Below are 27461 nucleotides of genomic sequence, written 5' to 3'. Positions count from 1 at the left end.
ATTATTATTATTATAGGTATATCTGACTATACCTACATCCAAAAAAAGAAAATAGTGGAATGGTATTACATGCGCTTCATGAGGCGGTCTCTTGCTCTCTCTCCCTCTCTGCCGTGCACGCGCTACGCGGTTTGGAGCACAGTCTATGTCTCGCGGGCGCGCTCGCTCTAGATTCCGGGAGATTTTAACTAATTCGCGGGCATCAGTGAGCCGCTATCAATATGCGGGAGACTCCCGGGAGACTTGGGATGTCTGCATTTGGTGGGAGCGGCGGCGCTGTCCTATAATGTTAGTTGTCACCCTGACATAACAGTGCGTAGAATTTGCCTATAATGTAAATGACTTGTTATTTTATTCGAGCTTTCTATCTATTTGCTAAAAAATAAAGTGAAATAGGCATTCATTAGTAGTAGGCTAAATAGCAGCATGTTGAAATGATGTGCCAAAATGCGTTTTCTATTAGGCTACAATGAAAATATTGTACAGTAGCATCAGATAAGGTCAGGTTTGCCGAAGTGCGTTTAATTTATGCTATTTGTTTATTTTTGTCCCTGTGCGCCGATCAGAGACGGAGTTCACTACTGATATTGTTAGGTAAGAGCTTTCTAGTCTCCTTCCATCGCCCAATCAGCGGATGGCGGGCGGTGCAGTTTTGAAAATTTTTCAAAAACGCTTTTGCGGATGGATGGCGGACAGATGAGTTTTGTGATGCAAAACTTTGCGGATGAAATAATAGCCCATTCGCGTATCTCTAGGGCGCGGCTCCCTAGGGGGCTGAAGCGACCCCGGTGGGGACGTCATGACAGTTACTGATGTGAGACGGATTTTTATGGTTAATTTTATATATATATATATTTATCTAAAATGAATTTACAATTTTATTAATCCGTTTATATGTTTAAAAAGAAGAAGAATGTATTTATGTAAATTAAAATATATTTATATGAAATGTCAATTTTTTTTTAAATTTTTTTTGCCTACGTAATTTTTTGGCGGCACCCCTGACACAGTCAGGGGGCACCCCAGTGTGCCGCGGCACCCACTTTGAGAAAGGCTGGTTTAACTGATAGTTTTGTGTGAACAGAGCATGGAATGCCCATTTATAAAAAATACTTCCCAAAATGACAGTACACGTATATTCATTTTTTTAACCTTACTGAGTTCAAAGGTATACTGCTGAACAGACATGACCCGTATAATTATATTTCCATACTCCAGCACTATAAATGTAGCGGTTTTAAGGGTTGACTCTTTGGTTTATGTGAGGGAAGAGTGAACACTTCTGGTTTTACACTTTTATGTCAGAGCCAGATTGGTGTCACTCATCTTTATCTGTCAGCATGCTGATTTACCGCAATTTGTTTGACATTGTCTCAGTGGGCGCATAGTGAAGCCTTCGGCAATGACAGCTATGCCCTCGAACCCTGCTGCTCTACTTAATATCTCCACTCTCACCTCTTCTCTTTTCACACCACAATTAGAAAACAAAAGACAAAATGGCTGTTTAATTGTTTGCCGACAGCCTGCACTGTAAAAAATGATTTGTTAGTTTGACTCAAAAAAGTAAGTTACCTGGTTGCCTTAAAATTTTGAGTTCATTGAAACTAAAAATGTGAGTTTTTACAACAAGTGATTTTGTTGTTTCAACTATTATTTTGTTATTTCAATCAAAGATTATTTTTTAACTTAACGTTGTTTTGTTGTCATAACTTAAGATTACATATTATATCAACTTATTCAAGCAATCAAAGGAATTAAGTTAACTTACAAATGTAAGTTCACTCAACTTAACCTTAACTACATATAGTTTGTTGTAACAATTAACTGAAAAGTTTACACGGTTGCCTTAAAATTATGAGTTAAATCAACTACATATAATTTGTTGTAACAATTAACTGAAAAGTTTACACGGTTGCCTTAAAATTATGAGTTAAATCAACTACATATAGTTTGTTGTAACAATTAACTGAAAAGTTTACACGGTTGCCTTAAAATTATGAGTTAAATCAACTACATATAGTTTGTTGTAACAATTAACTGAAAAGTTTACACGGTTGCCTTAAAATTATGAGTTAAATCAACTTCAACACAACTTAACATGACAAATACTCTTTTGTTAAAACGAATTCTGGAGTAACAGCACAAATAAACCATAACTTTAACATTTATTATAACATTCACACAAATATGAATTCATTGAATTGTCTGACAAGTATATTTTAGTATAAATGAGTATGATAGAATTAACTGCTGCTTCAATAAAAACATTAAAACACATTAAAGCAGCAGGACACAAGCTGTTGCTATAAATGTCAAGCATGTGTGAGAATAAACAAATGCCAGTGTAATGACATTAACATCAGCTTGAATTAAGTGCAATAGAATAAATAAAAATAAAAAAACATTTAATGAACATGACATGAAAATTTCATTTTTCAAATTTCAAAAATCCTTTGCTCAAAACAATATTTTGTCTGTTCAATAAAACAAAACAAGTATTGAGTATGCGAGTATGTACAACCTCATAAAGTGAATGAAATAAGAAAACTGTTGACAAGATAACCACAAAATATCAGGCCAGTGAGGCCACATTTCATAACAAATCTCAACAAATATTAAAAAGCATTTCTCAAACAGCATTAAAAGGGTTAGTTCACCCAAAAATTAAAATTGTCATTACTCACCCTCATGTTGTTCCAAACCTGTAAGACATTTATTCGTCTTTGGAACACAAATTAAGATATTTTTAATAAAATCTGAGAGCTTTTTGTCAATCCATTGACAGTCTATGCAACTACCACTGTCAAGCCCCAGAAAGGTAATAAAGACATCATTGAAGTAATCTATGTGACTCCAGTGGATTAACCTCAAGTTTATGAAGTGACGCGAGTGCTTTGCTTGCTCAAAAAAAAAAAAAAAAATTACAAAATATTAATCTATCAATCTCCAACGCACGTTCAAGTTTTTTTTTGAGCAAGCAAAGCACTCGCGTCACTTCATAAACTTGAGGTTAATCCACTGGAGTCACATGGATTACTTCAATGATGTCTTTATTACCTTTCTGGGGCTTGAAAGTGGTAGTTGCATAGACTGTCAATGGATTGACAAAAAGCTCTCAGATTTCATTAAAAATATCTTAATTTGTGTTCCAAAGACAAATGAATGTCTTTCAGGTTTGGAACGACATGAGGGTGAGTAATGACAATTTTAATTTTTGGGTGAAATAACCCTTTAAAACTAACCCTGCGAAGCAGGTTTCTTCATCTATTCCAGATTTTTAAAGGCTTATACCAATTTATAACATTTTATAATGAAAGGGTTAGTTCACCCAAAAATGAAAATTCTGTCAGTAATTACTCACCATCATGTTGTTCCAACCCCGTAAGACTTTCGTTCATCTTCGGAACACAAATTAAGATATGTTTGATTAAATCTGAGAGCTGTCTCACTCCTCCATAGGCTTCTTAAGGGATTGAAACTTGCCAGCCCAGAAAGTTATTAAAAACATCATTAAAATAGTCCAAGTGGCTCAACCATATGTTTATCAAGCGACGAGAATACTTTTTGTGCGCAAAAATAGGGATGGGCATTTTTGTCATTTTCTCATTTCGATCATCAACAGGTCTCAAAAACGAGTAATTAGGGGGGCGGGGCTTGTGTGGGGGGCATGGTGTGTCCGTCATGAAAATGTTAGGAAATGTTACATGTAAGACTGTTACGATAATTAATGTTGACAAATAAAAATATGACATTAAACATGAAAACATGAACGTATGACTAGAAAAAATAACACTATGATGCATCAATGTTTTCGAAAAAGAAACATTCGCGTCCTTTTGTTCATGCAAGTTGTAATGTTATGTTTATGTTCTGTATCTAGGATATCTGATTATTAATCTCATAGGTTGTCGTAGACCATGCTTCAGTTTACTATCATTTACTCTTTAGCTTTACCTCAAGCAGCTATTCCTTTTAGATGTTTCTTTTTCGAAAACATTGATGCATCATAGTGTTATTTTTTCTAGTCATACGTTCATGTTTTCATGTTTAATGTCATATTTTTATTTGTCAACATTAATTATCGTAACAGTCTTACATGTAACATTTCCTAACATTTTCATGACGGACACACCATGCCCCCCGCACAAGCCCCGCCCCCCTAATTACTCGTTTTTGAGACCTGTTGATGATCGAAATGAGAAAATGACAAAAATGCCCATCCCTATTTTTGCGCACAAAAAGTATTCTCGTCGCTTGATAAACATATGGTTGAGCCACTTGGACTATTTTAATGATGTTTTTAATAACTTTCTGGGCTGGCAAGTTTCAATCCCTTAAGAAGCCTATGGAGGAGTGAGACAGCTCTCAGATTTAATCAAACATATCTTAATTTGTGTTCCGAAGATGAACGAAAGTCTTACGGGGTTGGAACAACATGATGGTGAGTAATTACTGACAGAATTTTCATTTTTGGGTGAACTAACCCTTTCATTATAAAATGTTATAAATTGGTATAAGCCTTTAAAAATCTGGAATAGATGAAGAAACCTGCTTCGCAGGGTTAGTTTTAAAGGGTTATTTCACCCAAAAATTAAAATTGTCATTACTCACCCTCATGTCGTTCCAAACCTGAAAGACATTCATTTGTCTTTGGAACACAAATTAAGATATTTTTAATGAAATCTGAGAGCTTTTTGTCAATCCATTGACAGTCTATGCAACTACCACTTTCAAGCCCCAGAAAGGTAATAAAGACATCATTGAAGTAATCCATGTGACTCCAGTGGATTAACCTCAAGTTTATGAAGTGACGCGAGTGCTTTGCTTCAATGATGTCTTTATTACCTTTCTGGGGCTTGACAGTGGTAGTTGACAGATTTCATTAAAAATATCTTAATTTGTGTTCCAAAGACAAATGAATGTCTTTCAGGTTTGGAACGACATGAGGGTGAATAATGACAATTTTAATTTTTGGGTAAACTAACCCTTTTACTGCTGTTTGAGAAATATTCTCCTTTAATATCCTTTTTAATATTATTTTAAGCCATCAAGCACAATGTCCTCCTCTAACACCACAGCCACATCAATTATTTCCTTTGGGAGGAGGTTTGCAGTGTTCTCCTCTGTGACCACCAAGAGTCCAACATTCATCCCCTTCACCACCTCTTCCTCATCAGTTGGCTAATAAGAGAAAAAGGAAATTATTATGAATCACAAAATTACAAATTTACAAAGCATTTGTAGGTAACAATGAATGAGTGTTAAAGGAACACTCCACTTTTTTTGAAATAGGGTCATTTTCCAACTCCCCTAGAGTTAAACAGTTTTACCGTTTTCGAATCCATTCAGACGATCTCCAGGTCTGGCATTATCACTTTTAGCATAGCTTAGCATAGATCATTGATTCTGATTAGACCGTTAGCATCTCTCTCAAAAAAATTACCAAAGAGTTTTGATATTTTTCTTATTTAAAGGGATAGTTCACTTTGAAATTAATTTTTGATATGTTTTAGCTTACCTCAAGGGCATCCAAGATATAGGTGTCTTTGTTTCCACAGTATTTTCAATTTTGATATTTTTAGGTCAAACCGTTCTTGTCTGTCAGTCATATAATGCAGGTCTATGGGGTCCACCTCAAAGAGCATGCACAGAGAAGTCCAAATTAAACATGACTTAATGACTCGTAAATGTAAGTACACATTGATGGCCTAAGACACGAAACGAGCCGTTTGTGTGAGAAAACTAACAGTATTTATATCGTTTTTACCTCTTGTAATCACAGTCACGTCCTTCTGTGTGACGTGTACGCAAACTGATGCATAGATATATATACACTAGATGCCGCATTAAAGACATTCGTTCAAATGAACTGCCGTAGCCAAGGCGGCATCTAGTGTAAACATCTATGCACCAGTCTGCGCACACGTCACACACCAGGATGCACTCGCACCCTCAGATCACTTTGGACGTGGCTGTGTTACAAGAGGTAAAAACGATATAAATACTGTTAGTTTTCTCACACAAACGGCTCGTTTTGTGTCTTAGGCCATCAATGTGTACTTACATTTACGAGTCATTAAATCATGTTTAATTTGGACTTCTCTGTGCATGCTCTTTGAGGTGGACCCCATAGACCTGCATGATATGACTGTCAGACAACAACGGTTTGACCTAAAAATATCAAAATTGAAAATACTGTGGAAACAAAGACATTTTTAAAGACATATAAAAATGCCCTTGAGGTAAGCTAAAACATATCAAAAATTTATTTCAAAGTGAACTATCCCTTTAAACCTTGACTCTTCTGTAGTTACATCGTGTACTAAGACCGACGGAAAATGAAAAGTTGCAAATGAAGAGTATAGTTCCTAGCCATAACGGCCTAGAAAATCGCAACTTTTCATTAATAAAAATTCAATAATCTATATTCACCTTTCATAGTTCACTTCCAAAATATTCAAACTGTTTAAAAATACAACCTATAATATTCAACAGGCAATTTTCAGTCCATTTTATTTCGTTTTACAAATTCACTTCCACAAATTCGACAGTAAATTCAACATTGACATCCAGGAACTGCAGGAAAAGCAGTATATTACCGAGCATAATCTCCATCTGCTGGTAATCAACCTCACCAGCAGGGGGCGCAAGCGTGTGTTGTTGACGAAGACCAGAGCAACAGTTAGAGCAAGCCATTCATTCATAAAAACTGATTTATAGAAATGTAAGTGTATTTGTGATTATTATGAGGACTGTTTTTATGTTTAATTCAGTGTCTTCACGGTCCCTGTGTAGCCTACATGCATCTTTCTCTACCGTGAACGAGATTATAATGTTATTCCCCGATGCTGATGTACAGAACGAATGTTACATTTGAGGTAGACATATATTTCTCTTGGTTGTTTAGTTGCCTTAACTTTATATCGCGGCGATGTGTTGCAGGCTACTGGGTTTCCCTCAATAATTCAGGATTGCTGGACATATAAAACGCTTAGCTTAAAGGACAATTCCGGTGCTAAATGAACCTAGTGGTAATTAACACATGGTTACCGAGTCGATGGTTCTCTGGGATGCGTTTTCATGATAATCGAATGTAAAGAGTTTTATCTCTAAAAACAGATTAGCTTATAATGCTAGTATATGGGGCATCGAATATAAGTAAAAAGAAGTCGCTAGTTCATACCACTAACACGGCTCAAAATAGCCTCACACTAACACGGTAGCATAATGAGGGTCCATACATGCAAACCGAAGCATTTAGAACTTTGTAAGTGTACAGACAGTTTAATAAGAAGATACTTTATAAAGACAGTACACGTCGCGTATACAGGCAGGAGCCATCTTTGGAAAACAGTCTCGACCAGTTGAGCCACGAACGGCGTGCTACGTGAGCTGAACTGTGACTTAAACCTATCGACTAGCACGACGTTCGTGGCTTGACTGGTCGAGACTGTTTTCCAAAGATGGCTCCTGCCTGTATACGCGACGTGTACTGTCTTTATAAAGTATTTTCTTATTAAACTGTCTGAACATTTACAAAGTTCTCAATGCTTCGGTTTGCATGTAGGGACCCTCATTATGCTACCGTGTTAGTGTGAGGCTATTTTGAGCCTTGTTAGTGGTATTAACTAGCGACTTCTTTTTACTTATATTCGATGCCCCATATACTAGCGTTATAAGCTAATCTGTTTTTAGAGATAAAACTCTTTACATTCGATTATCATGAAAACACATCCCAGAGAACGATTGACTCGGTAACCATGTGTTAATTACCCCTAGGTTAATTTTTTCGCCGGAATTGTCCTTTAATAGACGAATACAGTGATATAAAAGTCCAAACTCGCACCTTATTGAGAAGGCTGTATTATTTGGCTACAGGCAAGCAGAGTCAGAATATGCACAAAATTTCACACCAAGCGTTTCCCAGTGATATACTGGTTATAAAGTTGGCTTGACGTTGGACATTCGCGCATTTAGGGGCCGTCTCTAAAGTTACACGACATCGGTATACACGTTTCTAACTTCAATAGCATTGGAAGAGAATGACTTACAGTCATAAACCAACTCTAAAGTGTTCATGTAGGTGTCAAGCATGATGTACACCTTTTTCATTTATTTATATTTATTCAAATAAATAGAAGTTTGCTATTGAAGTTAGAAACGTGTATACCAATGTCGTACGTAACTTTAGAGACGGTCCCTAAATGCGCGAATGTCCAACGTCAAGCCAACTTATAACCAGTATATCACTGGGAAACGCTTAGCGTGAAACTTTGCGTGTTAAGTTCATATTCTGAGTCTGTTTGCCTGTAGCCATATAGTACAGCCTTCTCAATAAAGTGCGAGTTTGGTCTTTTATATCACTGTATTAGTCCATTAAGCTAAGCGTTTTATATGTCCAGCAATCCTGAATTATTGAGGGAAACCCAGTAGCCTGCAACACATCGCCACGATAGAAAGTTAAGGCAACTAAACAACCAAGAGAAATAATGTCTACCTCAAATGTAACATTCGTTCTGTACATCAGCACCGGGGAATAACATTATAATCTCGTTCACGGTAGAGAAAGATGCATGTAGGCTACACAGGGACCGTGAAGACACTGAATTAAACATAAAAACAGTCCTCATAATAATCACAAATACACTTACATTTCTATAAATCAGTTTTTATGAATGAATGGCTTGCTCTAACTGTTGCTCTGGTCTTCGTCAACAACACACGCTTGCGCCCCCTGCTGGTGAGGTTGATTACCAGCAGATGGAGATTATGCTCGGTAATATACTGCTTTTCCTGCAGTTCCTGGATGTCAATGTTGAACCACTGAATTTGTGGAAGCGAATTTGTAAATAAAGTGGACCAAAAATTGCCTGTTGAATATTATAGGTTGTATTTTTAAACAGTTTGAATATTTTGGAAGTGAAATATAAAAGGTGAATATGGATTATTATTATTATTATTTAATTTGTATTAATGAAAATGTGTTTGAAATGAAATATTCACAGCTTAAATATACAACCATGTTGAATTTCAGCCCATAAAAATGCAATGCATTAAAATGCAAGCATGGTTAATGCAATGCATTTTTTTTTTTCAAGTAGTGCAATTCAACAGGCTTTTTTATTTCAAAAACATTTGCCATTATTTTACTTCCATACGACTCGCTTCTGCTTCGTTCATGGTTTTGGAGAATGCGTGGGTTTGGACATGATTTGCAAGGAGGGGGGATCTATGTTTTCAAAGCTAGCAGGCTAAAGTTAGCATTTCCCAGATGACCTATTCCACCTTTAACTTATATTATTTAACTGTACAGTTGTGGAGTAAAATTCACTTTAAATAAGATCCCCATTACTCATTTTCATTCATGCAAATAACATGGACTATTTCTGCCACCTGGTGGAAAACAAACACTTACAATTATATGAAATTTCTGCTCTTGGCTCATTTACCATTCATTGCTTTTGGATTTACTATAAAATTACTATGATAACAAACTGTAGCACTTTTACTGTACTGAAGTATAGCAAGTATAACGTTAGTAAAGTCTCATGCCATTTAGATGAAGCGATTTTTTTTTTTCAACAATACCAGACCTCGACAGCCTAGAAGGGTAATAACTTATTTAATCTTAGACTAAACCAGTTGAGACAGAGACATATTGAATTTTAAAATGAACGTTACTTACCATAAACAGCCTAACGTTAGCTGTGAAGAAAATGGCGTCTTCCCGTTCTGGTGTGATCCAAGTTAACTGTTACGTCGTGTGGCAAACATGTCCATAAGCTTAACAAGTCTGAAATATAACAAAAAAAAGATTAATTTGAACACTTATTGCTTCAGAAGCATAAGTATAACAGTAACGTTACAATCTCTATAAGGCGACTTATTGCCGTTCAACCTGAATGCATTATTAACGTTAGCTGCTATTACTTTAAAACGGGCAATAACGTTACGCATTCGTGTTTAATCACGGGGAAAATGAAAAATGACTAAAATATTATTATTTATCGGGATTATTTGAAGGTTGAAACGCTTCACTAACAGCCTTACTAAACTGTAACGTTAAAGATGACATAAGAAACACTATTTTACCTCAATGGAAACTTCTGGAATTTCTGAGGGGAAATTATTACTTATAGATTAATTTAAACCATCTTCTGATTTTCTAGGAAATAAATTTAATTACCCTTAGACAAAAACAGCCTATAAGACATTGAATTTAAAAATTACTTACCATAAACCGTCTTTCCTTGCTTCTGAAGAGGCTGAGAAGAAAATCGCGCCTTCGCATTCAAGTGTCGTCTCTGTTGTTTACTCCCGGTCGTTCGGCGCATGCGCAGGGAAAATTAAGACTCAGAGGTCTTGTGAACTATCTCTATTAGTAGAATCAACTAATGTTTTTATTTTATATCAGTGCATTGCCGTCAAGCCATTAGTTTAATCAACCTAAACTAAAAATGTTTTGTTATCTGAACAACCTTAGTGAATCTAAGTTGATTTGACAAAAGAAAATTTGTTGTGTTAACAAATCATGGGAATAATTTTTTACAGTGTGTTGTTGTTCATGGTTCCCGTGCTGTAGATTTTCTGTCCCTTGGCTGTATAGTCATGTAATCCAGAAGCCATCTGGTTAGGGCAGAGTGTAATGTGTTATATAGGGATGTTGGGATGCTGTTTTAGTGAGTTTGAAATGATTACCTGCTTCGACAGAGGGCTAAATAAGTGGTTTTGCAGACCCAAACGGCATGCTTGATTATGGTATGCATGGCTGACCAGGTGTGAGGGCAGCATACTTGAACATTTGGATGGCGCAATAACATATGGAGGAGCTTATAAACATATACACAGTACTTTCTTGCAATAACCAAATGAGCCTTAAAAAGTTTAGAACAGAAGTTACTTTGATCTGGAGTGAATTATGATGTTACATATACTGGCTACCTTACGCTTTGAGTTGAAGAAAGTGAGAGAAATGTATACAAGAGGAAGAGCGTGTCTGATTGCATCGTTTCCAAAGGCCATTTTGTGTTTTATTTTGCAGTTTTATGATATACCAGAAAACTCTTGATCAAAGCTGTTTGCCTCCAGCTATATAAAAAAAATGTGTCACTGTAACGTCACTGTAAAAAGATCAGTTGACTTAACTTAAAAAAGTGAGGAAACCCATTATCTTAAAATTATTAAGTAAATAAACTTCCATGTTCACATAACCTATTTTTTCAATTACATGAAGTTTATTTACTTAATAATTTTAAGGCAATCAGTTTCCTGTCTTTTTTTTAAGTCAACTGATCACTTTTTACAGTATGCTTTGACTAATACAGAAAATACGGCACATATTACTCTGTAAGTTATTGCAGCAATGTCGCTGAAAGATATTTAAATTAATATATACACTATCATTCAAACGATAGAGGTCAGTAACAGTTTTTAAAAAATAAATGAATACTTTTATTCAGCAAAGACACATTAAAAATTTATAAAAAATTACACCAAAAGTTTTTATATTTACAAAAGATTTGTATTTAAATAATATATTTGTTCATATAATCTTTTAAACATGTCATGGTTTCCAAAAACATATCAAACAGCACAACTTAATATTCCTTGAGCACTTAATCAGCATATTAGAAAGATTTTTGAAGGATCATGTTACACTTAAGACTGGAGTGATGGCTCCTGACAATTCAGCTTGGCATCACACAAATTAATTGCATTGTAAAATATATTAAAATAGTTATTTTTGAACAGCAGTTGCTCATTTAAATATTTTACAGATACTATTTTTTAAATATACAATATAATCATATTTTGTGGGCTATATGTATATAATAATAAAATAATATGAAAAATGTGCCATATATGTGTAATGAAAATACAAATCTTCATTATGTCCATTTGACAATGTTTTAATAAATAAATCAATAATAAAAATTTTTATTTTTCTGGTGATATAAATGACACACCTAACTGTACTAAATATTTGAATGTTGTCAGACAACGTGGTTCATTCATAGTTGTACATATATTGACAGAACGTTATTTATCAATTTAGGTTTTAGTTTTATAAACGCCATATTATATAGAAGAGATGTTTTTTGATGATATTAATGTCACGGTTGACCTCAGTACCGAAAGACTAGCCCTACTCTCTCAGCTCTGGAGCATTAGAGCACATTGGCTCTTTGCCTGTCACTTTGAATGACTACATGAAAACCAAAAGCCATTTAGAGCACAGTAGTCGGGGTAATTTGTTTTGACATGGCCTAATACCTCTCTTAAACTTGGCCAGGTTTGGGTTCAGCAGCCCCATTCAAGCCAGGCTAGGACAGAGTGGCCCTGTCTGCGTTCCTCTGTGAAAGGATTGTTTCTGGCATGTTTCAAAGAACTTGAGACAGCGATCAAGACCAGTCTGACATCCCTCTGGCCTGTCTATCTTCTGTCAGTTTTCTTGAAACTGTTACTGTGTTGATGTGGGCGTTTGGGGGAAGGGAATTAAGCAAGTCCTGGTAGCCTTTCCCCGAGCCTGTGCTACCTGAACGCTAATTTTTCGATAAACCCTATTGGGTTTGGGGAAATCTTTATAAAATCGCTGTCTGACAAGATGATCTTATGCGGTCTCCTAATGTGGGTGGGAAGAGCAAAGGGTTTAGTAGTTTGAGGCAGGTCTTTGTCTACACTGTCAAAGTGTGAAGGAGGGAAAGTAAACTCAAGAAACCCTTCAAAATGAGTCAGACTAATTGAATAGTAGTGGCTTAACTGTCTTTCCTCTCTCTTTCTCTCTTAGTAATGGCAGACAGATAAATATCTGAAAGCACACTCATCCAGGTTTTAACATGGTCCGTCACCCTGCTGAATGTGACAAAACATATAGGAATTCTGATATCTTTCAAGAGTAAACCTGTACCTTCAAGTTTTTTCATTCTTAAAGGTGTAATGTGTGTATATTCTCTGAGTATATACTCGTCCTGGCAAAATGAGCCACAACGTGCACATTTTCAAAAAGGAGTTGTTATTTTCACATTCTCTATTAAAAAACCCTTCAAAATGATGTATGATTTGTTGGGGAAAAAAATGACTGAGTTACTACAGGTGTTTGAAGTCGACTGAGTCAGCAAAGTCAATTTTGAGAAAAATCGAGTTAATCACCTTGCAACACCCCCTTAAAATCCCTGGTAATATTACCAAATCTGGCACAAACCAAGTCAAAACTATATAAAATATATATTTAACTTTTTTTCCATGATACCACAATTGTTTGATTTAACATTATTGAAAGATACTGTAGCTGTAGACTACCGCACGGATGTAAAATAATGTTACACATCGGATGTTTTTCATGGAAAAAGGAAAGGTACTCCTCCCAGAAAACGAACACATAAAGATACTTTTATACTTTCACTTGTTTTGCCTGTAGCTTGAAATTATCCTGTGTGCATTCCGACTACTTTTGCCAGCACAGGTAACATATATACACACACTTTAATATGCAGTGAGAACTATAAGTACCCCATTTATAAGTTGACTTCCTGACAAACTGTGGCGCTTTCAAAACATTGCTCTTTTCCAAGGGTTTTAAACTTTTTTCAGACCTTGATAAGTGAGGTACGTATTTACATGATGCATTATGATGCTTACATTGCAAGAGCATTTCACTAACCTTTACTGATATACAGTATACTGACTGAGTCATATTGTAGATTATATTTTATGAGGGACAAGGAAACATTAAGGTAAATCTTCAGGTTTGGTTAAGGTTAATGTAATATTGTGCTTTTGCTTTTGTAAAAACAAAATAGTTGAGCTCTAACAATAATTGGCCCCCGCAGTACCACCGTTGACCCTCTAGGGGTGGTGGATCTCCTGTTAGACATTTCCTCTGTTTGTTTGAGCATCTAAACCAGCCCACAACAACAGTGATTTAGCCAAAGTTTGGGCTGGGACTAAATGTTTGTCTAAAAAATGACAGATGGGGGAAGTGTTTTGGAAAGTCTTAAAGTCTTGATGAAACGGAAGTAGTGTTAGATCTTTTTTATTGTGTTGTAATGTGCATCTGAGTGTAAGGGATTATCGAAAAAGAAAAAATGTAGGGCAGGAACTTGGTTCTATGCTTTGGTTGGTGATTGGATTTTAAGATGTGGGTATTCGAAAGTTGAGGCAGATTAATTGGATCTAACAGAGGCGGGGTTTGAGTTAACTAAATGATTGGAGAAGTCCTGTATATGTCACCAGAGAGAAGTTTGGTGTGTTGAATGAAAGGTCCAGTTATGTCAATTTGATTAAACATGAGGGTCAAAAAATATTTTAAAAATGAAACGGATGAATTGTTCACAAAAAGATACATAACATGCATTTATCATTTTTTTATTTCGTGCTGACTTTAAGGTGTAGTAACATTTGCTGTTGTTCTGCGTATTTTCACCAGACACCAGCTTATTGGTGGAGAGGAGACAGTGATGAAGCCAATCAGTCAATATTTCAATGTTTCAAAATGCCAATCAGTCAAAATGTTCTAAGTTTACCAACAGAAAGCTGCTTGGTTTAAAAAGTTACTTTTGTGTAAATGGTGCTTGCATCACTACACTATTGTTTCCACTTTCCACTACGCTATTGACCTTTTTGTCTCAGAATTTTTGACCACACATTTAGACTTTTTTTACTAGTTATATTTGCTGACGCTATTTGTCAGGAAATATACACTTTAACAGGGGTTAAGTGAATCCAGAAAGCTTTATTAGGGATTTGAACACAGGATGAACGGGTGAGTAGAAGTGCACAGTCTTGAATATGGAGAATGATGATGAGGGTAACAGTCTCTTTTGTTTTACAGGAATGGAAAATGGTGAAGGGAACCTGATAGCACACACTTCAGTGGCTGGTCCAATGGCTAAAAGTATTGCAGGTAGATAACTCCAGGAACAGATGAGGAGAACTAGGAATGCACACAGGGCAACACGGAGAACAGGTAAGAGAGTCTTTCCTCGTTCAAGGTTATACTGAAGCTGAGGTGTGTGCTTATATAGGGAGCTGATGATGTGATTAATTAATTGAAGTGAGTGCAGGTGGGGACCAAGAGGGATTCTGGGAATTGTAGTGTTGGAGACTGGGCTGTGACTGGGGATTGTGACACTAGTAGCACAGATATTACACTTCACCTTTAAATTTGGGATAAAATTGTAGGTAAAATGATTTTATGACCTAGACCTTTTGCCCTTTTATTTACAGCATTTATTGGAGCCATGCTTTTATATAGAAATCAAGATATACTGACCCTATTTAGTTACTATGAAATGCTGAGTCAGTTTCTGATTCTGAGTGTGTGAGAATATACACATCCAGAAATTCTTCTTTTGCATCCCAAAAACAATTCCAGCCCACATGCATCTCACCTTTCAAAGACAGTGCACCACTTTAGTTATTAGTGCCATCTGTTGGCCAGTAGAGCTGCAGTCAGTCTGTGTGTCTGTTTATGTGTGTGTGCGCAAACCGCTTGCTAGCATGGGCCTCAGGGGCTTCAGCTTTTAACAGCATTCAAACTGTGTGCGAGTCATTCATAATAATAATGATCCATGTAGTTCACTTTAAAACCGGAGACATATTGCATGTTAAATGTGCATGGAAGTCATATAAAATGCACATATGGGTAGTTAGTATTGAGCCATTGAGGTTCAGATGTTACATTGTTCACTCATAACCAAACCAACACCTGTCTAGCACGACTTCAAATGGTCTTCACAAGCGAATCAATGTGCCAGGCAGATGCTTTTGTCCCCGCAGACGCCGTGTTTCTGTTTCTTAGTAACATGATTGAATGTATCAAACATCAAATAATAGCAGAGCAGCAGCTGGCCTTTGGCATTGTGTGCCATGCAATAGCTCATAAACATTGCATTCTTTTAAAAACAATAAACTAAAGGCCAACGGGACAAAAAAAGAGTATCACTTTTCATAAGCAATGGTCAAACATCAGGTACGTGCAAAAAAAAAAAAACAGATCATGCCCACGGCGTAAAGAGAAAATAAAGCAGGCAACAGTTAAAAGGAAGGTGTTGATACACTGTATCCGCTCGTGAACAATTCACCTGCCCGCGTCTCTCACCACTGCCTTTGAGCGGACAGCGTGTCTTTTCTCCCAGCAAATTGACATGTCATCGCTTGACTGTATTGATCCAAACCTCAGGTGCAAAGTGTGGCAGCCCGCTGGACACCTTGCCACTTTTTTGGTCTTTCGTTTTTGCCCTGGAGAACACCGCTGCAGCATCTGTGATTCAAAAGTGGGCAAACAGTCTGTGAAAGCTGCGGTTGTCTTAAAAGAAAAGACTAAACAAAAGTAATTTCAACTGTATCAAGCTCTCAGGTCTGTACAAACACAAGCTGAAGGGATCTGTAGGAGAGACCGTGCTTAGCATCCTCGCTGTGGTGTTGGCTGCTGACAGCTTCTGTTAAGGGTCTTTTGTGTGGACATGGACACTGAAGACAGGAGGGCTCAGTAACGCACACAAAGAGGCAAACGGGCTGCCCGCAGCTGCCCAACAGCGCTGGTCTGCCTGGGTCAGTGGGAATCAAAGAGAACAAATAGCGCCCTTTAACCTGACAGGGGCCTTTTGATAATGAACTAAATCAAAACCAGAATGTGCTCAGAATTCAGATCGGTGGATGAAAATGCACTGGTCTGCAATGATCTGATCTGTTACACAGCTTTTTGTTTTAGCCATAGCTTTACATTTTTGATAAGTGTCAATATTTTGTGATGTCATATTCATTTGAATCTATTTTAGTCCGTTTCAGTTCAAGCTGATTCTCAAATTCTCAGCATTCTGTGGTTGGATTATTTGCATAACCTCTGTGTTTTTCCATGAAATGGCATTGTTAATATTTTGTTGTTACCCTTTCCCTCATAATAGTTTTGTCATATTTTTAATTTTCTTATATATATATAATTTTTCAATTGCATTCAATTGCTGTTGTCTTGTTTTTGTTATCATTGTCAATATATCATATGCGGCTGGTCATGCTCCATTGTCTCCATAGTACTAAGAAGCCTAAGAAGTGATTTGGATATTGAAAAGAAAAGAAAAAATAATAGAAAGGAAGACTGAATTCTTCATCCAATGGGTTAGAGTTGCACGATTCTGGATAAATTGAGAATCACGATTTTTTTTAAATAGACATCAGGATTCTCCTACAATTCTGAATAGACCACACATACAGTAGAAAACACGTCATTTACTTAAGGTTTTGACTAAATGTTAATTGCTGCAGTCTATTTAAAAAATATTAAATTCATTTTGAATTAATTATTTAAAAAAATAGGTTTGAATGAATGAATGATTGTTTCATCATTTGTTTGTGACATCACTTGTTTCATTATGAATCAGCGTTTTTGAACAAATCTCTTGAATTAATGATTCAATGAAAAAAAAGAAAGAAAAGTAAGTCACTTTTCAATGTCATCACCTACTGGTGTAACAATGTAATTGATACAGTCTTGTTTTGAAGAGCCAAGCTGCTTTTAAAAGGTGATTTACTCTATTTTGACCACTTCCATTGATATCAGTGCTTATATCCAAACTATAAACTTTTATCTTTTAATGACTAAATCATTTTTAAAGTGCACCTTAACAAAACCTGTTACATTTAAATTCTATGAAACATCTTACTTTTTAAAATAGAAATGTGTAATTGTTTCAGAAAGAGACATAGCTGACAACCTAATATATAGTCCCATATTCTGCTGGGGTTTTTTTTTTTTTTTTTACTCAATCACATACAGTATGCCCTATTTGTTTTATTTTCAATAAATAACTGACTTTTTAGGCAATCTGAAATGTAATATCTCTATGGGCCCAAACACTCTTACTTTGAGCTACCAATATAAGGGATTTTGGAGACAATTAAAACGTTCATAAAAATGAGAAGGTCATTAAGGTCGAAGAGACAGAAAGCGCATTTATTCCTGCTGGAAGTCCGGCGTGGTGGGGATGACAGATGCCGGCAGCTGATTGGCCGGTTCCTGCTCGGATGGGACTCTCTGTCAACAGGTCCCAATTAGGCCAATCAGAATGGCAGGAAGTGGCTCAGATGGGTCACTTTGTTAGTAGCTCTGTTTGTGAAGCTGAGATGAAAAACAAAACACAATCGCTTGTTCTTTCTTCCCTCTATGTGACCCGTTACTGATTCGGTGGAGGCAAACTGACAAGGGATTTTGTCTTGTTTTGACCTCTGTGTTTCTGACGTACGTTGAAGCCATTGAGCCATTGTTGTTGCTTTTAATGCTGTCGATGATATAAATATTGCCCTGCATTGCATCTGTGAATATGAATAGAGGGTAATGGGTGAGACAATATCCTGCTTTAAATGTGTCATCACGACCCATTCAGCGAGCATACGCAATCTGACTCCAGACAATAATGGGTGGAATTAATGCTTTTGTAGTTTTGCTGCCTGAAATTATACTAAGCGGTGGTAGTATAAAAAAAGTTAGACCACAAGATTCCGCCAATTGAACCATTTTTAGTGCGTATTTCCATGCTTTGAAATGTTAATATGGTCACAATGCATTATTATACTTGTTAAATTCAGTTTAAAGCTCTAAGATTTCATTTAAAAAGCAATACTATTAATTTTATTCATGTGTAAAATAATAATAATGAGGGGGAAATGACTAAGTGCACCCTTGACAGATCAAAGTTTTTTAATAAAAAAAAAATTATGTGGAACACAAAAGAAGGTATTTCGTGAAAATATCTGTTGTTCTAAATATCTTTTTATGTGTTCTGAAGAAAAATGAAAGTCACACAGGCTATTTTTTTTCCCTATTTTATGATAGCATTAAAGAACATAGGCTAGTACTCCTGGCACTGAAAAAAAGAAACTTCTTAATTCTTCAAACAAGAATACAATAAATATAGGGTTACACTGTATTTTAGGGTGATGTAGTTACTGTACATTGTACATCGCATAAGTACTGATTAATATTAATTAACTACATGAACATACTATAGAGGTAAGGGTTTGGTTTAGGGTTAGTTACATGCAATTATGCATAATTTACTGTTACTACTATAGTAAGTACATGTAGTTACAGTACATGTAACTACGTCACCTTACAATAAAGTGTTACCAAAATAAAAATGCATAACTATTTAATCTTCATAGAAAAAAAGCAGGAATGATCTAAAAAAAATATTTTGTCAATTTAATCTTTTTAAGTGTTTATTTTCATGTTTTTAAATGTCAATGTCACAGTGCAATATTATACTTAATACATTCTAGGAATCTAAGAAAACGGGACCTGTGAACACATTTGAAGTCACTTGCTGGAAAATGTACAATTGTATCAGAGGACACATCTGCTCTTTATGTTTAGGACATACAAACCATGTCATATTTAAATTGACAAAAGATTAATTCCAACCCATATTTCAACCTTAAAACAGTTTTCAGATGGTGTGAGGGTCAGACAGGGAAACATTCTGCAATCCAAACCGTCGTTCTGTGATGTGGGGTGTATTTTGAGGCTGTCTGGCCTTTAAAAAGAACAGGCAATATTTTTGTTAAGCTCCTAGTGGAGCATAATGTTGTGAATGGCTTCGAGGGCAGACAGATGCCTGCCTCCCATAGCAAGACCCGGGGCCCGAAGCCAACGGAACCCCTCGGACCGGGCCAAAGACCCTGCTCATAAACCAGAACCCCTTTAACACTTTGATGTAGTGCGATGAACACGTGGAGTGTACAGTATGCATATGCTGTTTTGTTTTATTTAAAGACGCTTTGCAAAAAGAACGTTCTTTAATATAGACTTTCAGTTTTAGACATCCAAAAGTACGCTGTATTACTCAGTGGCTCCTTTTTCAGCAGTACATACTGTTGTTATATTTTCACCATTCATCTTGTGCAAGTTTAATATTGCTGATTTAAGTCTTTTGTCCTGCAAATGCAGCAAATTCATTTAGTTTTTGGCCTTTAAGCAAGTACAGACCGGGAGAGCTGTTCTCCGTCCACTGTTGACATAAAGTTCAGCACGCTCTCTGTAGAGTGAAACAGAATAGAGGATTTCCCAGCGGCCCCTGCTTCTTTTCCCAGGCTCATTAATCATAAACCCTGCGGGGACCAATCACGCAGCACCCTGCTCAGCCGAGACTCCCTGTCAGCCCCTCTACTTGTGTCCACACAGGGTTCCAGGAGCCAATATGGTTCTGCAGCCATTAGCCTGTAAAGAACATTGCATCTCAGCGAAGGAAAAAATTATGAGCTCCTTTGTCAACAATATTAATTACCAGCGGCCTGAGCATAAGGGTCGTGTCCATAAAGATTTCCGAAACATTAAACCTGAGGCATCTTTTGTTACGAGCAGAACACTCTGGGTGGTGTTACACAACCAAAGAGAAACATATACGATGCCTCTGAGACTCGCCTGAAGCGCCTGCTTAACTGATTGTATATGGCACTTCCTTTGGGGAGTCAACTGAGAGGTTTCTATGTGGACTCCTGCAGAAGTGCTAACTATGGTAAGATTATCACCCGGGCCCTAGGTATCCTCTTTCGAAGATGTTTTTGTGTTGTGATTTGGACTGAGGATAGTAGAAATGAAAGAGATCACATTGGAAGTACATTACAGCTCATTCAGCCATTCAATCTTGACCGATATGCCAAGCTTCTCAAGAGTTTTTTCTCAATAGTCATTTGGGCTTTTTTTTTTTTTTTTTTTAGCAAATACAGAATTGCTTCAGAGTCAGACAGTCTAAGTCACATTCTAAATGCCTGTTGTTTGATATGACTAAATGACACAAAAGTAAAATAATTGAAGCTTTCTTATGGCATCTTACGTGGAATTTGTGTCCTCTGAAAATTTTCATCTCCTTGGATTCCTACACCAAACAATTTTCATCCAGAATTTATAGTAAATTTCCTAAATATACAAAGATAATAATACAATGGGTAATAATGCTGCATTGACAAAATGTTATATTCATTGAGGTTATATCCTTTATATATCCTTTTTTAATGACTTGCAAAATGAAACGTTTTGTTTTCTGTGATGTAGGCCTACCTGTATTCTACATCGTTGTTACAAATTGCACATTTGTACTTCTAAAAGTTAATACGTAAATATTTGATGCTTTACTCAATATTGTATGTTTCAGTGTATGAAAACGCGAGTAAATGTACGTATGGTTGCGTTGCAGCAAATATATATATTAGAATATATTTATTTTTCATAAAAAAACGCTATCACAATAAAAAGAAGTGCTGTTTTGCCATATGGAATTGCACTAATGCATTTTCTCATCGTTGGTCACACATTAAATTACGATCCAATTTTCGCTATTATTAACTACGACTTTTGCCTCCATAAACTCCTAATTACTGCTTAATTATAGTTAGTAAGGTAGGGTATATAAGATGCATTGCTTTGTTTTAAATCATTGTGCACTTTTTATGACAAAAGTGTGGACTTGGTATGTGACTAGGCCTTAAAGGTGAATTGCAGCCCTTTGAGTGTGTGTATACTGTGTGTATTGTCTTGTAAATATGTGTCTTCGCTTAGGGGCATTGGTGGGGGAAATGTTCAATCCTGATCCTGAATTCCACAATTAAAGTGATTGAGTCCATTTTAAGTCCTTTGATGATGGGGACAGGGCATCAAACCAAATGCTCTCTGTAAAAAAAACTCTCAGAGACCAAACAGTGGCTCTGCCAATCAAACACACTTTAAGTCGATGACATTAGACAGATGGAATCACTCTCAGAGCGGTGCCTTTAGCCGTCTGTCTTTTGCCTGGAAATAACATGGATGCAGGTCATGTGAAGTTCCTTTGCAGTTAGGAATAATTATTAAAACATCTTCTCTAGAGTTTAAGCTGTGTTTCTTCCAGCCCTCTTTAACAGAGCACGGAGGTGTGATTGACATCAGGCCTGATGCTAATAGTTCCCAGCGCTCAGCTGAAGCATGACACAATATGTTTATACTGCACAACCAGTGAACCCACCAGCACTGCTCGTCACACACACACACATACAACACAACGCATGCCGTTTCTGTGATACATGGATACAATACTTTGCTTGCCGTCCTTACTTACAAATACACGCACAAGCGTACACGGTGCCTTGGTGATATTCGTAACTAAATAAATGAGATCCCTCGGGCACTTTATCCCAATGATTTATGGTTAGACAAGAGCCGTTGAGACAAAGAGTTATGGCCTGTGAATTGCTTGTTTTGGCCGTTCAATAAAAAGCATCTCCTTGTCGGCTACATCAATATGCTGGATTCAAGCTCTGCAAAAAAATGACTTCGTAAGAAGTTTTTAATTAGTCTTTTTGGTATCTACAAATCCTTGAACAAGATGAATTTACTTAAAACGTGTTTTAAGTGGGACTTTCTTGCTGTATTTGTTTCAGTTGTTTCAAGTATAAACAAGTTAAAAACAAGAGAAAATAGTTATACTCAAGATAACATCTATGAAATCAACTCTTAATATGTCATTCAGTGTTATACATAAATCTGGTTTTATATATTTTTTGTTTGGTATATTTTATTTGTTTTTACTATATATATATATATATATATATATATATATATATATATAGAAGATTATATATGTACGCCTCAGTGTATTTATGAGGGTGTGTGTGCATATGTATATATGTGAATGGGGTGTATGTGTACATTGGATACAACACTAGGAAAATCAGCTGCTCTCCATATGGGTGGCCTTTTCCCTTAACCCTCCACCCTCCATCTTCTCCAGAAGTCCCCCAGGAGACTCAGAAAGTCATGCAGTTTCAACTTTTCCAAAAAATAAGCTAAAGAAATGCCATAGGCCACCTCCTCTAGTGTCCAACCGGTCTCATTATAAACAAGCAAACGTCTGTAGTGTCAAATGTAGATTTATTTGCTGAAAGATTGGCTGTCACCCTGATAAAAAGACCAGCGTAGTCTAGCATGAAGTACTGGTTGGTTTATGCTAGTTAGCGTTGGTTTGGCTGACGGATCATCGTAGCTTCTGTTCAGCAGCAAACCTTACCTTAAAGCTTGACAAGGGAAGCCAGGTGGGACACCCGAATTCATAATGCATAATGTACCATATGCTGTTGGCCACCTAAACTAAACTCTTTCTCTTTGTTCAGACTGATAGAATTATTATTTTTTTGCTGCTTGTTCAATTTACTTAAAATTAGCCCGTGATTTACTCACCCTCAAGTCATCCTATATGGTATATTACATTCTTCTTTCAGACAAATACAATCGGAGTTAGCCTATATTAAAAAATGTCCTGCCTTTTTTATAAAATTAAATCATACAGTCCATCATACAAGTGCTTCACACGGCTCCGGGAGGTTAATAAAGGCCTTCTGAAGCAAAGCGATGAGTTTGTGTAAGAAAAATATTCATATTTAAAACTTTATAAAGAAAAATAACTAGCTTAATACGTTGCGTAAGTTACGTCATAAGTTGTGTAAGTTGCGCTATATGCGCAAGTAGACTGCGTATGTTTGTTTGGCCGGAAGCTAGAATTTTACTTTGTAACATGTTAAATTTGAATATTTTTCTTACACAAACGCATCGCTTCAGAAGGCCTTTATTAACCCCCGGAGCCGTGTGGAGCACTTTTATGATGGATGGATGCACTTTTATGGACTTCAAAACAGAAACAACCATTGACTGCCATTATAAAGCTTGGAAGAGCCAGGACATTTTTTTATATAACTCAGATTGTATTTGTCTGAAAGTAGAATTTCATATACACCTAGGATGACTCGAGGGTGAGTAAATCATGGGCTAAGTTTTGTGATCTTTATGTTGCAACTTTATTTCGTTGTGTTCAGTCCACTTAAAACCCTTTTGTGTCAGGACTACTTGAATCCTTTTGTTGGCATTGACTGGAAGGGTATTTGTAGTTCCCAGCATACGACTGAATGGGGAAATAATGTAGTAAATTGTACACTAAATGTTAGAAAGTTAAGAAAAAGGTGCCCTTTTTATTATTAAATATCTATTTCTGTGGGTTTTTAGAGACATTTTTGTTTTGATGTGTTAACATTATGGGGAAAAGAGGAGTTTTTGCTTTAGGTCAGATCAATGAATATTGAAGAATTAATTAATGAGTAATAGCGCTCAGTTGAATTAGGTCCACTAGCTAATCAATAAATACTATCTTTTTCATACCTCCCAGATGACTACAAAGAGCTATGATATACAGGCTCATATTTAATGTGAATAATGTATAATTAATCCATATTTCAGATAAACCAGTCATTCTACATGGACAATGGAACAGCATCAACAATGATGTTCAGAATGATGTTCTAGTTGTCATATTAGCAATAGCAACCAAAGACCACCAACACCGCTGCGCCAAGTATTCTTATTGTCATGACTGATAGGGTGACAATGAAAGATCATCTTCACGTTTTCCCCCAGAGCCAACTGTGAACTCTGGTGGACGAGGCCTCCTGTGTATCCAGTTTCACTGCAAATAGCTACAGAGATGCACTAAATTCATCTCCTGTAATCTTGAACATCAATATCCCGCCGAATAGTCGTCTGGGGCATACCGATAGCATGTTTCAGTTCGTCCGTGTTTATTATAGATTTAATGAGGGGTGGATATGTGGTCCGTCCCATACATTTCTTGGGTGGCGTTAATTCCAAGGTCATGAAATCCAGCATGGCTTTTCCTCAGTTAGCCTTCATTACATCCAATTATACTTCAGCTGCTTGTGCACTTTAGTTCGTTACTGCCAAATGGCGTATAGTTTGCCTGGCCTTTCCCTGGCCCTGTGTTATGAAAGTGGAGAGGCTTTTGAGTGGACAGCAGGTGGTCCGAGATCCCTCTCTTTCTCTTGCCCAGGCCACGTTCCCACACTGGCATCTCATCAGCTGCAAAACAAGTTTGTCAAGCCCTCCTGTCAGTGAGATGAGTGGCAGTTCAAACAAAGCGCTAAAGGAAGTTGGTAAAGCTTAAAGCAAGATGCATGATGTCACTAAAAAAGCTTTGAAAAGTTGGATGAACTGCAGGTTTCTCTACAAGGTCACGTGATACGGCGTGAGGAAGCTTTCTTGGCTGTCGTTCCTCCGTCATGGCGCTCAACGTGGCATTGAAGGGAAATTAGCACCAGCTGTGTGACTGACGGGCAGAGCGACCTACAGGAGCTAGGGCAGCACTGTAAAATCTGGGTTGTCCACTGACTAGACTGTACAATGCTCTCTCTTGGGTCCGGCCAGGTGTCAAGGATCAGTGCAACACAGCGGTGCCTGGACAGTATTTCATGCTGTGAGAAACATGTTAGAGAGGATGAGATCCAGAAAGGAGGAAACACAAGGCCAAACACACTGCTGTTTCTCTATTTTCGTGCTCAGAAGTTTGTGAATTGCAAGGTATTTTAAGCAACAGGTTTTAAGTTCACTTCAACACATAACACACTGATGGCCTATACTGCAATTTAATGTCAGCAATCAGTTTTTTATGTTAACAGTGTAAATAGACCATTAGCAATATGAAGTATGTTATGTAAAATTTGTAAAGCATTATCAAAAAGAAAACAATTGTACATACAAATGTTTATGGTTGAAAGTTAATCAATGTGAGTGTGTGGTGTAATCCACAGATTTGTATTTAGAAATGTGTGCCGAGAAAGCATACACTAGTAAAAGTTACTTTACTAAAAAATACTTTAAGTCAGCAATGATGTATCAATTGCTCAAAAGTCACAGAAAAGACATTTACATTGTTATAAAACATTATATTTCAAATAAATGTTGTTCTTTTGAACATTTTATTATTTAAATAAATGCACCCTTGGTGAGCATAAGATACTTCTTAAAAAGAGAAAGAACTTTAATAAATCTCACCGACCCCAAACATTTGAACAGTATAAGATGGATGGTTCTCACCAAACTGACATTTCTGTTGTCCTTTATTCATCTTCATTTTGTTCCAAATCCATATGACATCCATAAAACAGAACAATAGATACTTTAGGTTCATCATAATGGACATCACTTTCATTGTATGTAAGAGTTGCAATATGCAAAAGTGTGCCTATAATATTCCTAGACTATTAAAAGAATAGTTGGAAATGGGTGCACTGCAAACTATGCTACGCATGGAACTTGCAGCTGGGTTTTCACCATTGTGTTGTGTAGCAAGCATTGAGCAGCAAATGCAAAACCCAGAGTGGTACAAAATGCTCTGAGAAAGGTATAGAAATCATTGTTTCTCCTGTCTATGATGTCTATTAAAAGTAAGCTTTAGCTTTATATTGAGTGTGTTGTGATTCATGAGTAGAGCCATGCAAGTTAGCAGGTTGTGATTTGATCATTTTACCCAGAAGACACGAATATAAACCACAAAAAACAAACCCCAATGGTTTACATAGAAAATTAAAGGCCTCCTGTGACTTCTCATTCAATGGAGACGGACGCCATAAAGTTTTGTGTACATCCAGAGCGGTATTTCCCTTGAGGTTGGATCCTGCATTTTGATGGTGGGAAGGTTTTCTCCCAGTGTGTGTGCTTAAGACACAGAGACCAGGAAGCAGCATGGTATGGGCTTCTCAGATTTGCTCTCTTTGCTTATTTTCTCCTGTCTACTCTCTCTGTCTGCTGGTCAGAGTTGGCAGCTGACGTTACAGGGGGTCTAACGTCTCTATTCATGTGGAGTCCATATAAACACACAGCAGACTGGGCCTGACCAGAATATGCAGCCAGATAGCACAAACTTAAAACAAGCTAAAAGAACTAGGAAGTGCTGAGGGAGTGGTAGGAATTCTGAAATTTAGCACAAAGTTTGCAGAGTCCATCATTAGGTTCAAGAATATAGTTTTCATCCAGTTTCTTTTTAGTTGGAATATTCTGTTATATTCTTTCTTTCATAAACTTTTAAAGTAAAAAAATATATCAACCAACCAATCAACCAATCAACCAATCAATCAATCAATCAATCAATCAATCAATCAATCAATCAATCAATCAATCAATCAATCAATCAATCAATCAATCCTCTACATGCAGTATCTATCCATCTATTAGGGCTGGGTAAAAACATATTGATTTCTCGATTTTAATTGATTCTCATTTTTACTAAACGATATCGATTCTTAAATCTCAAGAATCGATCAGTCATCCTGTTTTCAGTTGACGAATGAATGGAACATTGTAGCGCGCATCCCATCCAATAAATCGCAATAATCTTTGTGCTTTGTAACTATTGATATGAAACAAAGTCTCAGATTTCAAATTACGTCCATTTTCTTACGAAATTCAAAAACATAAATACTGTTTTGGCGCTGTGGCGTGAGATCAATCTGCCGCAACTCAGCTCAAGAGAAGCACCAGCGCAGAGCGTACATGATCTTCTCTTCCGTCTTAATAATACCAGTTACAGCGCAAAATAAACAGGAATGAGCATCTGAAAGTGTTAAAAGATAGAGTACAACTTATTGAAATCCGT

At 36.6% G+C, this 27461-nt stretch overlaps 1 long non-coding RNA gene across 1 annotated transcript in view; it reads left to right on the top strand.

Annotated features, from left to right (window-relative positions):
* The window catches only part of LOC306995705, a 248280-nt gene that overhangs the window by 78866 nt on the left and 141953 nt on the right, over window positions 1-27461 (top strand). The window contains exon 3 of the long non-coding RNA XR_013796916.1: window positions 14831-14965. This is a non-coding gene — a long non-coding RNA (uncharacterized lncRNA). The remainder of the gene's footprint in view (window positions 1-14830; window positions 14966-27461) is intronic.

Source organism: Phoxinus phoxinus (assembly GCF_949152265.1).
Source record: "Phoxinus phoxinus genome assembly, chromosome: 3".
Classification (NCBI taxonomy): Eukaryota; Metazoa; Chordata; class Actinopteri; order Cypriniformes; family Leuciscidae; genus Phoxinus; species Phoxinus phoxinus.
The sequence above is the reverse complement of the archived record's forward strand: the minus strand, read 5'-3'. Positions and strand labels throughout refer to the sequence as shown.